This window comes from Monodelphis domestica, chromosome 3, assembly GCF_027887165.1.
Source record: "Monodelphis domestica isolate mMonDom1 chromosome 3, mMonDom1.pri, whole genome shotgun sequence".
NCBI classification, from domain to species: domain Eukaryota; kingdom Metazoa; phylum Chordata; class Mammalia; order Didelphimorphia; family Didelphidae; genus Monodelphis; species Monodelphis domestica.
The window spans coordinates 329,335,475-329,347,943 of NC_077229.1; positions in this window are offsets into that span (position 1 = coordinate 329,335,475).

Sequence of the window (12,469 nt, forward strand, 5' to 3'; positions counted from 1 at the left end):
CCCCCTCTACCATTCTAGCTGTCCTCTTCAAAGTCAGATCCTGTTCTACACACTCATTTAAATTCTTGAACTATAAAATTCCTCAACTGCTGGCAAGGCTTGGCTATTTATAGCTTCAATGGGATGGCTAACTTTCATCTCACCCAGTCTTGTTGCCCTTTCTGACTCAGAATTGTTTGTATTTTGGAAAGAGATAACTGGGAGTTAACACCTTATTACTACATCAACACTCTTTCCTTCTGCCACATCCCATGACTAAATCAAGTGAGCCAGAGAGGATATTTGTAGGAAATACAATCCTCCCATCCCTACATAAGAATTCCTTCTCTTTAATTCTCCTCAAATTCCTATTCAATCTGTATATAAAGATCACTAATGAGTGATTGAGAGCTTAACTACCTCCCAAGGCAGCACATCCCATCTTTGAGCTACTCTAATTGTTAGGGAAGTTTTTTTTTTCCTTTTATAAAACAAAATTTGTCCCTTTATAACTTCTGTACATGGTCCAACAAGTTTAATTCCTACTTCACATGACAACCCTTCAAATATTTGAAGACAGCTATTGTTTCCTTCTTAAATCTTCTTTTCTTCAGGCTATATCTCATCTCTTCCTTCAACCAATCCTTATACAGCATGATTTGATAAGTTCATTATCTATAAGACTTCAAACTACTTTGGAATAAACATGGCCTCAACTATTTAGCAACTTAGAAGCCTGAATTTACGCTTGTTATATCTGGATAGTCTCGTAATTTGTAGAAAGAGCAAGAGAAAAGAGTTTATTCCATCACGTTTAGGAAGATGAACTTATAAATTTAGAACTATTTATTTGCAAACTCTCTTTTCCATATATATATATTTGCTACTTTCATTGTGTATGGATGACATTTGTTGAGAATGTTGCAGAAAGAAATTTTGTTCAAACATGGCATGGGTTGGATTGGATAGACTTTAGAGTCTCTCCCAATTCTGAAATGTAGTATTTTACTGTTAAATAAGAGGTTCTCATAGAGAGGAAGGGAAGCCGTATATGGCAATATTATTCTGATAACATTAACTCCAGGATTCTCTTTAGCCAGGAAGTATAGTTTCCTCTCTGGAGAATTGTAGTAGCTATCAACAGAAGCAGTAAGTTTCTAAAAGCTTTTTAAGTGCTATTGAATAGGTATGAATAGTAGTTAATCACTTTGCTACTTACATCAGAAATTATTTACATCAGGATTATTCTGCTGCCACAAGATAAAAGTAATTATTTGAGATGTACACACACACATACACATGCACACATGCATATATTCACATATATGTATGTGAGAAACCAAAAATAATTAAATCTTTAAGAAATCATCCAGAGTAGGCATGACTTGAAAATCAGTATTTATTGCTTCACCACTAATAAATATCACCTCGATCCTCACTGCTTTATTCCTCTTCTACTGGCTTCTTACAATAATTATTTCATACATTTTTTTACTGTCCTTGTCATTTTCTCATCATCTAATCCCCTTACTTAAGAAGAACCCTTTATTTTCTATTTTACTAAGAAAGTCAAGGTTAGCATTTAGAGATATGAATTTAGAATTATTTATTCTAGGGGTTTATACCTCCTTTTCATATATATTTTTTCATTATGTATGAACGACCCTTTGTTGAGAGCACTGTAGAAGTAATTCTTGTTTAAATATCATCCCTAGTTTAGATGACTTCTTAAAGACTTTATTATCTTTAGTTGTTGAGTTAAGTCTCTTAACTTTTATTTGTTTATTTGTTTTTACTTTATTTGTTTATTTATATTTTTTAAACCATTACCTTCTGCCTTGGAATCAGTACTATGTATTGGTTCCAAGGCAGGTGAACAGTAAAGGCTAAGCAGTGGGAGTTAAGTGACTTGCCCAGGTTCATACAGTGAGGATGTATCTGAGATCAGATTTGAACTCAGGATCTTCTGTCTCTAGGCTTGGCTCTTAATCCACTGAGCTACCTACCTACCTGCCCCTTGTCCCTTAGTTTTTAAAAATCTAATTAATGACTAGTTAGGGTCTAAAAATAAAATAGCCTCCTAAGGACTGTAGAGACCAAAAATGACATTCACCATCATGTTGAGAAAGGTAACATTGTATAATAGAATAAAGGCTGGATTGATTAGATAATTGGGTTCAAGTGTAATCTTTGCTATAAGCAGCGAACATGATTCTTGAAAGAAAGAAATAGTAGATGAAAATACAGAAATTCTTGGGTATGAAGTGGAGAGGGAATTGAAGGACTGTAATACTGAATATCCTAGACTTTCTTAGTAAAGTAAGAAATATGTTGATTTTCTGAGAGTAAGGTAATTAGAGTGAGTTTGATGACAAGGACAGTAAAAAAGATTTGAAACAATCATTGCAGAGTAGGGGATAATTAAAAGGATTTTGGAGTAGTAGTGAGGTTTCAGGTGATATTAGTGGTCAGTCAATAAATATTTATTAAGTGCCTACTGTGTGCCAGATATATAATGCTGTGTTGGGGATACAAAGAAAGAAAGTATCTGCTCTAGAGGAGTTCAGTTCTAATGTACAATAATGTACAGACAAACTATATACAGGCTAGGTAGGAAATAATAGTTACAGGAAAGGAACTGGAATTGAAAGAAATTGGTAAAGGTTTCCTGTGGGATTTTAGTTGGGACCTGAAGGAAGCTAAGGCCATAAGGAAGCAGAGATGAAGAGGGAGAGCATTCCAGGCAGAGGGTACAGCCAGAAAAAACGGTCAGAGATAGGAGATACTTTATCTTGTAAAGGAATGGCAAAGAAGCCTGCGTTATTGAATCTCTTGGTTAGCATATAAGATATAAGGAGACAGGGAAGGCACGTGTATGGCAGGTGCTGAAGGGCAGGTTGATTATTAGGCATTTACTTTTTTTTTTTTGGTGTGGTTGTTTTTGGTTTCCAGTTGATAGATATTTATCTAGTCCCTCTGACAAAGTCTGGTGAGGTTTAGGCTTAGATACTAATCAAACCTTCAAATTTAAGGTGGTACTCCAGGGGTAGCAGCACTGGTTTCTTGACCCTTTGCTATATGAGGCTTATTCTCTCCTCAGAAGCTTGTATTATAGGGCAGCTGGGTGGCTCAGTGGATTGAGAGCCAGGCTCAGAGATGGGAGGTCCTGGGTTCAAATGTGACCTCAAAAACTTCCTAGCTGTGTGACCCTGGACAAGTCACTTAACTCCCATTGCCTAGCCCTTACAACTCTTCTGTCTTAGAACCAATACTGGTTCTAAGACAGAAGATAAGGTTTATTTAAAAAAAAAATAAAAAAAAAAAGAAGTTTGTATTAGTTGGTTTTTATTTTTTTATTGGTAAGTTCATTTTCTCTAATTCTGGAGAGAAATGAAAGTAGCTTCTTCCCTGTTTCCCAGTGGAGAACAACCACAAATCACTCTCTTTAAAGACAAATGGAGCTCCCTTTCCTCATTTCTACCCTGAAGCATTATTAATCACCTCTGTCAAGGACTTAGCAGTGTCCTGATTTTCATTTTTATTAAGGGGAAGAAGGGACAGATTAATAAATAATAACAATAATATCATAGAGTTGATATAGTGGATATAGCCTTGGCCTTGATGTCAGGAAGATTTGGGCTCAGATCCTGCTTCAGACACTTGCTAGTTACATGAATCTGGGCAAATCACTGAACTTCTGCGCAAATCATTGAACTTCTCTGTCAGTTTCCTCATCTGTGAAATAGGAACAATGATAGACTTTATAGGGTTGTTATAAGGATCAACTGGATTGATATATGTGTGGGGGAAAAAGACCCCTAACCCCTTATACTTGATTGGATTTTAGTGGCAGTGATAGGTTTAAGATAATCAGTATTGTGATTTGAACATGATTAGTATAAATTCCATTATAATCTTAATACAATCAGTAGAATTCATGATTTTTACAAGGATTTCTAACTAAAGCATAAAAAACTGCATCTAAAGGGATGTCTAACCCCTCCCCAAGTTTGTACTTCCCTTTCTCATAAGATGCTGACTATCTGAATTTCATGTCCCAACATAGCACAAACATCACGTACCCTTCCCTGTTTGAAAATAGCCATCCTTTCCCCCAGATCAGATGAGAGAGAGGTAATGGTCATTTGACTTGACCTTTAGACTAATATGGGCTTTCCAAAATAAACTAAACAATCAGCTTTGTAATTGGGTAACTGTTTCTAAAATAAGGTCTATATGATGTTATGTCTTGTGATATGTCATTTTCTTATAAAAACCAGATTTCAGTCTCTGGGCGTTGTCTCTTGGCGGGGTCTGACAATGTAATACATGCAAGAGAACGCTTTTATTGGAGGACTTGGCCCTCTTCCAATAAAATCTAACTTTCTACCTTGACTTGGAGAAATTTGGCTTTTTGAATTTATTTACCTAAATTGTCTATATGGAGTTTGTGGGTTTCTATTTCACAACAGTTGTAATATAGTTTGCAAACCTTAAAGTGTTATATGTGTTATTTATTATGATCATGACAAGCAACTGAGGAATAAACCTTTAAAAAAACAAAAAAACCCACTGCTTATATAGCCCTCAATAGGGAACAGAATCATATTCTTCCTCTTAGCTCTTTTTTTTTTTAAATAAAAAAACTCTTACCTTCTGCTTAGAATCAATACTGTATATTGGTTCCAAGGCAGAAGAGCAGTAAGGACTAGTTGTTGGGGTTAATTGACTTGCCCAGAGTCATACAACTAGGAAGTCTCTGAGGCTAGATTTCAACCCAGGATCTTCCACCTTTAGGCCTGGCTCTTCATTCACTGAGCACTTACCTGCTCCTTATACTTAGTTCTTAGTGAAATCTTTTTTAAGATCCCCAGCAGTGGGGAACAAAACTTCCTTTGACTGCTCCTGCTCTTCAGTCTCATCTGCATGCCATACCTGTTCTCAGATGGATAATGTTCACTATTCAGCTTTTGGTCATCATTGTCTACAACAAGAAGGAACACCATGCTTCTGTAGCACATGTGCCTTAGTGGGTCTGCTCCCTGGATGAGCCTACTAGATAGAGGAGCCTCCTTTCTTCTAGAATTCTCTTCCTCAGTAAGTTCTTTGTCACTAAAATTGGTAAATTTGGAGAATGAGGCTTCAGAGCTTGCCCTAGCTAGTTCTAGAGTTTGATATCTCTATGGCAACACTCACAATACAGGTGCTACATCTAAAATAACTGCCTTCTAATTCACTAAAATTTTCTAAGCAACGGGAAATTAGAATTTTTAGGTATAATTTTAAGAAGTAACATATTATTCTTTTTTTTTAAAACTTCTACTGATATACTTTGTTTTTATATCACTCTTCTCTCCCTAGATTTTTGTCTTCAGTAGTGTCCAACTCTTTAGTTGTTTCCAAATCAGTTATGTTCAACCCCTATATGGGGTTTTCTTGGCATGGATATTGGAGTAGTCTGTCATTTCCTTTTCTGGTGGAGTAAGGCAAAAAAAAAATTAGGAATGTAAGGGTTAATGAGGTTAATTTTTAAAGGGTTGGACTTGATTATTTAAGAGTGTGGTCACCAGGAATTTAATTAATTCCAAAGAGATTTTATTTATAATTTATTTACAAAATGTAGAAAGAGTGAAGCAAGAAATCAGAGAGAGGATAAGGTAAGATATTAATCCTGAGCACTAATTAATTTACACTCGGCTCCTCAGGGCACAGAGAATTAGTTTCAGCCAGCCTCAGCAAAGCCAAGGACCTGGCAAAGCCTCTCCCAAGAGTAGGTCTTTCCTGAGGCCAGTCTTTTCAGAGAAAAACCAGCAGTTAAGAGTCAGCCTTTCACTCACCACATTTTTATCTAGTCAGCAGATTCTTTATCAGCCTCACCACGAAAATGGTCTCAGGGACAGTCAGGAGATCCTTCTTCCCCTCTTCACCAGCCTCTACTTGAAAGCATGAATAATTCCCCCAGTTTTCACTTCCAAAAACAAAGAACTCAATTTCACAGGAAGTAACAGCTCCTTTTCAAGATGCTTCTTTTGTATCACTTCCTGTGTCTTCCTCTAATTTTTACATTTATCAATCACAGTTGACGCTTTTGTTTTAGGACTGCCCAGAAGGCAGTCAGTTGATTCTGATTCATCATCCATTATCTCTCACATGGGTCACAGACCTTCCCCACTCAGTATGTGAAATGGGGTGTTTGCACCTTTGGTGATTAAATCTGAAAATGGGTAGATCTCCATACTTAACTTTTAAGTACTGTGTTCAAAAAATAGACATGGGTTACAATTTAATCTTCACAATCAGGGGAGAGTTAAGTATTTTCATTGTTATAATCAGGGGAGTGTTAAATTTAAGCTTCAGAGGAGACTTGCCCAGGTCATAGAGCTAGTGAGTATCTGAGACTAGTGAGGAGCTTAGGTCTTCCTGACTCTATGCCCAGTGTTTTATTTACTGAACTATATCTAACTGCCCCTATTTCCCTTTCCAGATACCCAGCCTTATACAATTCAATAAAAAAAAATTAGCTGTGTGACCTTGGGCAAGTCACTCAAGTTTTGGGGAGCCTTATTTTTTTCATTTATAAAGTGAGGTGCTAGACTGAATTATATATAATGTCTTTTATCATCTATCTGTCCTAGCAGGATTGTCTTCAATCACATTACTTCTTTAGTTATTCATGTTAGATAGTAGAAAAAAACCAATGGATCTGGAGTTGCAAAGCCTCAGTTCAAATCCAGCTTCTGCTACTCATCTACAAAATCTTTAACCTTTCAATTTCAACTCTCTGGGGTTGATTTCCTCATCTGTAAAATGAAAGGGCTACCTTATATGATCTCTAACATTCCTTCCATCCTAAATGTGATGATCCTATGATTGAGCTAATTCCATAACTGTTATTACAAAAAGCTAGATTTCTAGAAAAAACAAAAAGGTGTCAGTTTTGTTTTTCAAAAACTTTCAAAAGTAAGAGTGGCCAATTAAGCCACTGAACATTCTAGAATATGTAGAGAAGTAGATTCCCACTGAACCACCTCATTGCTTTACTCTTTAAAAATAGAAGAACAACTCTCAGGATAAAGGAGAAACTTATACTATAAAAAATGTTGTTATCCCCAGGAGATTTCCCTGGTGATTGATTGTATTTTCTCCTAGCAATTGAAGAAAGAGAGAGAACATGAGGGTTGATTGCATCAAAAGTGTGATAAGAATGAAAGAATAAAGAAATCACACATCTGCGCAGAAGTCAACTAAAAAATCAAAAGCATGTTCTTAACTACATCAGATGTTTCTTCAGAACAGCATATGGTGTAATTTCATATACTCTATATTCGGATACCTAACAGGCTGTCTTGTTTCTTCCAACTAGCCCAAAAACTAGCAGCACAAATGTTTATAAAGCTGGCAAGGTGTCTCAGTTTTATTTTATACCCTGTTGGATATGTCTGAGAGTATTGTTATATTTTTATCCATAAAACCTTAAGTGAAGAATTAAGCAAAACCGTTGGCAGCAGTTAACACAAGTTGTTACAATATCCTATTTTAAAACTGCTCATAATTTCCACTAAGCAGTTGCTTTTGACCTGCAATTTACCAAGTTTTCTTTCCTCCTGAAATTTAAAAGAAAGTCCCATGGATATAAATTTTTATAGCACTTAGGGAGTTGAGATTCAGAAAAGTGAACCTTTTCTATGACTTGAACCAAACCAAAACTCTATACCAACTGGTCTCCTAAAGAGACCTTAGAAACAGATGAAGATAATATATATCTTCAATAATATATATATATATATATATATATATATATATATATATCTATATCATAACTGTCCTTTGTTAAAAAAGGCAAATAAGCCTCATCAGTGATGTTAATAGCTTAAATTTATGTTGTGATTTACAAAGTTGAAGAGTAATTATATGACATGAATTTCAAAGTTCAGCACTCTAAAAAGTTCAAGATCTGCAAAGATTCAATCAGTGGGTATATATTTATATGAAGCAAAAGACATTTGAATGTATATTTTACCCTTTAAAAGCCACTCTGTGATCAGGCTTTTAAGGCCATAATTTGGGGAACAGAAATCTATGTCATAACATCTAAAATCTGGCTTGGGGATGACAAGATGAAATCATTTTCTTCCAATTCTTTGCTTTTCTCTAACCACCCTTTTGTTATGTCACCAATATGGTCATCCATCCATCCCCTGATGCTAGACTGAATCAAAAAGCCTATTAGAAATAATATCACTAAAGCATGGGTCCCCAAACTTTTTACACAGGGGGGTCAGTTCACTGCCCCTCTGACATTTGGAGGACCAGACTATAAAAAACAACAACAAACTATTAACAAATCCCTATGCACACTGCACATATCTTATTTTAAAGTAAAAAGACAAAATGGGAACAAATACAATATTTAAAATAAAGAGCAAGTAAATTTAAATCAACAATGACCAGTATTTCAATAGGAACTATGGGTCTGCTTTTGGCTAATGAGATTGTGTTGGGTCTATGACACTGTATACCTCTGTCTGGGATTGTGGAGGCTGCAGCTTTGGCTGTGATGAGCCTGTCGCACCGTGCACAGGTCCACACAATCATTTGTGTGGCGCCTCATTCTTGTTCAGTTACTCTCAGAACAAGGTGCCATGCAAAGGATTTTATCACCGGAAGTAGTACTGTACATGAATGATGCCATGTTTTGAGGCGCCACCACATACAGTACTCCAGGAGCACAAGATGCATTCCTCTCACTGACCACCAATGAAAAAGGTGCCCCTTCTGCAGTGGGGGCTGGATAAATGGCTTCAGGGGGCCGCATGTGGCCCATGGGCCGTAGTTTGGGGACACCTGCACTAAAGGAACATTGGAGAGGGTCATGTCTAGGTCAGAGAGGTATTGGGTTATTGATGCTGGAGAAAAGAATTATATTAGGAAGGAGAGCAAGGAATTGTGGGTTTTATCTCTTACTTAGCCTTCCAGGTCTCACCAACAAACCTGATTAGCAAAAATCAGTAATGTGGAAATCCTTTTTTATAGGTAGGAAGATAGTGGTATCAACTGCTGCTCTGGCAGAAATAAGTATGAATCATAATGCTATCATGTGTCTCAAAATATACTGTTAGATATACTGTTTCTTTAAGTCCTTTTTCATATGGAACAGTTAATGATGAAAAGTAAAAAAAAAGTGATTTTTTGTGGAAGAAAAAAATTGATATTAATTATTAAAAGTTGTAGAAGTTTGCTAATTTTGATACCAAATATGAATTGAAAAAACACTTTCGTTAATGTTAACTGTTAAATGTATATGAAAAACAAGTATCATTCATAAAGGATTTGGACAGTTTGGGAAAAAATTATGTGTGATATATATTTTTGGACTTGGATCTCTTTGTTAACAATGTGCAAAGATAGTTTGCTTATGGGAATCTAGTTAAATGTTACAAAGGAGGGAAATAAACAAAAATTTATTAAGCACCTACTACATTCTGAGCATTGTGATAAGTGTTTTACAAATACCTCTCATTTGGTCCTCACAACAACCTTGGAAAGTGGGTGCTAGTATTATTTCCACTTTACAATTGAGGTAACCAAGTCAGATAGAGGTTAAATGGCCCACTCTAAGTCACTTAGCTAGCAAATATTTGATGCTATATTTGCACTCAAATTTTCCTGACTCCAGGCTCAGCACTGTATTCAGGCTCAAGATAGAGAAAAATATTTTACTTGTTGAAAACTAGAGAAATATGAGCATGAAGAAACAGTTTCAAGGGTACCGAGAGATTATTGTGGTGAGATCTCCACAGTTACCAAGTATGATGGTAAGTCAGTTAAGCTTCATATAATTGTTTTATGACTTAAGAGGGTAAAACCAAAACAAAAACTCTTGGCCCTCACTGCCTGGAAGTTAGATTTCTCTAACCTACCTTCTCTAATGTGTGAAGAAGCCCAAGGAGTTCATTAAAATCTTTAAGGAAATTGGGAGATCTAGGCTCTCTGTTATTCACTGTAACCCTTCACAATAAATGGTATTCCCTCAATTGTAGAGGTTAGTCCCCTGCACTCTGGCTTTATCAACCACTGACAATCAGATAAGTTTTTACACAGAAATATTTACTTCAAAAGCTACGCACTCCCTCAATACTTGGAAGGAATAATCATTCCCATACTACCCAACTCTACCATTTCAGTTGCTGGTGAAAAGAAGGGCTCTCCATTTTTCTATCTGCACTTCTGTTTGGTTTGAACTCCACAGAATAAGATGCCCTCCCAGGATAAAATGAACCTCTAAAATATCATGAACATGCTGTTTAATCCAGCTTCCCACCTTCCTCAACCTCCTCTCCCTTCTGACGGGAGGGCTAGAGGATGGTGTACTAAAGTCCTCCCAAAGGAGAAGGTAGGGATCTGGACTTTTCCGCTCACTCTTGACTTTCCATCTGCAGTTCTGCTTGGTTTGAACTCCATGGAATAGGAACAAGATACCCCTGTGCCAGGTAGCCCCTGGCGCCCATTCCTCACCCTGCCCTTTCCAACTTACTTTTGTGTTTTTTTCTTCTCTCATTCAAGCTCCTTGAGGGCAAGAACTATCTTTCTTTTTCTTATCTGTAAATCAAGACACTTAATAAAAGTTTGTTGAATTGAAGAAGGGGATTAGGTTCATATTTTAGCTCAATTCTCATTCAGGTTCTCAAATCCAGGTCCAAACTGGCACTGGATTCAAGGCACCCTGGTTTGTCAGAGCTTCCATGCCAAACTGGCTGACTACACCACCCTTCCTGAAATCTTGGCTCCAAGATCATCATGGCTCAACTTCCCTCCATGTCCCATGAGGATTATCTCTTGCCTCTGAAGGAGGACACAACAATGCAGAAACAATACCTTCCTTCCCCTTCCCCCCCCCCCCCCCCCGCAGGTTTTGATGGTAAGAGAGAATAGGGGAAGATAAGTCTTCTTAAAAGTTCCATTTGTTAAACTGGAAAAAAAACCCACAGAACTATTAAATAGTCAGAAAAAACATGTCTTTAATTGGGAGAGGAATTCCGCACAATTTCCTCAGACCTCCACACAGAGTGGCATGCTCAGAATTCACACAGAGCATGAGATGCAGTGGAACCCTGGGAGTGCCAACCATGCTAGATTGACAGCTCCAAAGAAAAATAGAATTCAGGGAATTTATATACCTCTTGGGGAATTGAGGTTTGGAGTATAGTGGATTGGTTTTACAATGACTACAAAGAAAATGAGGAGTTTTAGACAGGATGATCAGGAAGAGACTGATGCTTTACCATGGACACAAAAGGGAAAGATCCAGCCCAGGACTGGGCTACCTGAGAAAGGACTTTGACACAAAGGGAGAAACTACCAGAACAAAAAGAAGGGTACTTCATACCTGATTAAGACTGCTAGCTCCACCTAAAGTGCTTTAAGGTTTATCATTAGTCTGAAACTTGTGAAGCTGGGACTTCCCTTTGGGAGAAATTCTCATGTGACAAGGTCAAGCATGATCCTGCTACAAACTTGGGCTTCTTAAGATCTCAAGATTGGGGTTTCTAGATTCCAAGTTTGAGAAGTTTTATGATGGCCATTCTGTGGGTCAACTAGGATCTTTACCTGCTTGACACAGCAGATAGGAGTGACCAAGAAAAGAAGAGGGAAAAATATTAGAGGTAGAAGAAAGAGGGAATAGTTTTGTCTCTTCAATTTCAAAGACCAGTCACCTAATTAAAGTGGTATGGGACCCATACCCAGGCTTGGGTATGATTAAAATAGAATTGTTAATTTGATAAAAGAAATTTAGGAAGCAGCATCAGCTTTTTAAAGTAAAAGGCAAAGTCACAGATTTGGGAAGTTTTCATTTAAGCCAACAAAATCAGAGTGACAGGTCAGGGACAAGCAGAACAGAAACATGAGAAAAAAGTGAATAAACAACAAGAGGGACTGAAGAGTTGTTCCATTGAAGCTATCACTGAAGTACAGGGAGCTAAGAGAATACTTGAGCTGAATGGTTTCCTAATTTGCTGCAGATAATGGACTTCTTTGGTCAAGAGCACCAGAAATATTGCCCTTCAGAATCACCTAGAGTTGGAGAAAGGTAAAGTTTTGCATAAGAAATTTTTCCTTTGTATCTGCTTTGTGGGAGCCGCATTGCTAAGAGTTTTTTAAAGGGAGTGGAAGGAATAAATTCCATCTTGGATATTTTTTAATTTAAAATGTTTATGGTTCATCCAATTCAAGATTATTGATAAAGGAATCACCATCTTCCCAGTTACTCAGAACCACAACTTAAATGCATTCTCCACTTCTCACTCTTTTAAAAATATCTCCCATAGTTAAATAGTGTGATATTGAAATCACTTTAAAAAGACTGATATATATATATATATATTAATTTAAAGTCACCAAGGAATTCACTTATGTAATTCCTAAATGAAACACTCAAGTCAGCAGCCAATTTTTTTTTATGGTGTTTTAATTACAAACAGGAGTAATAAAG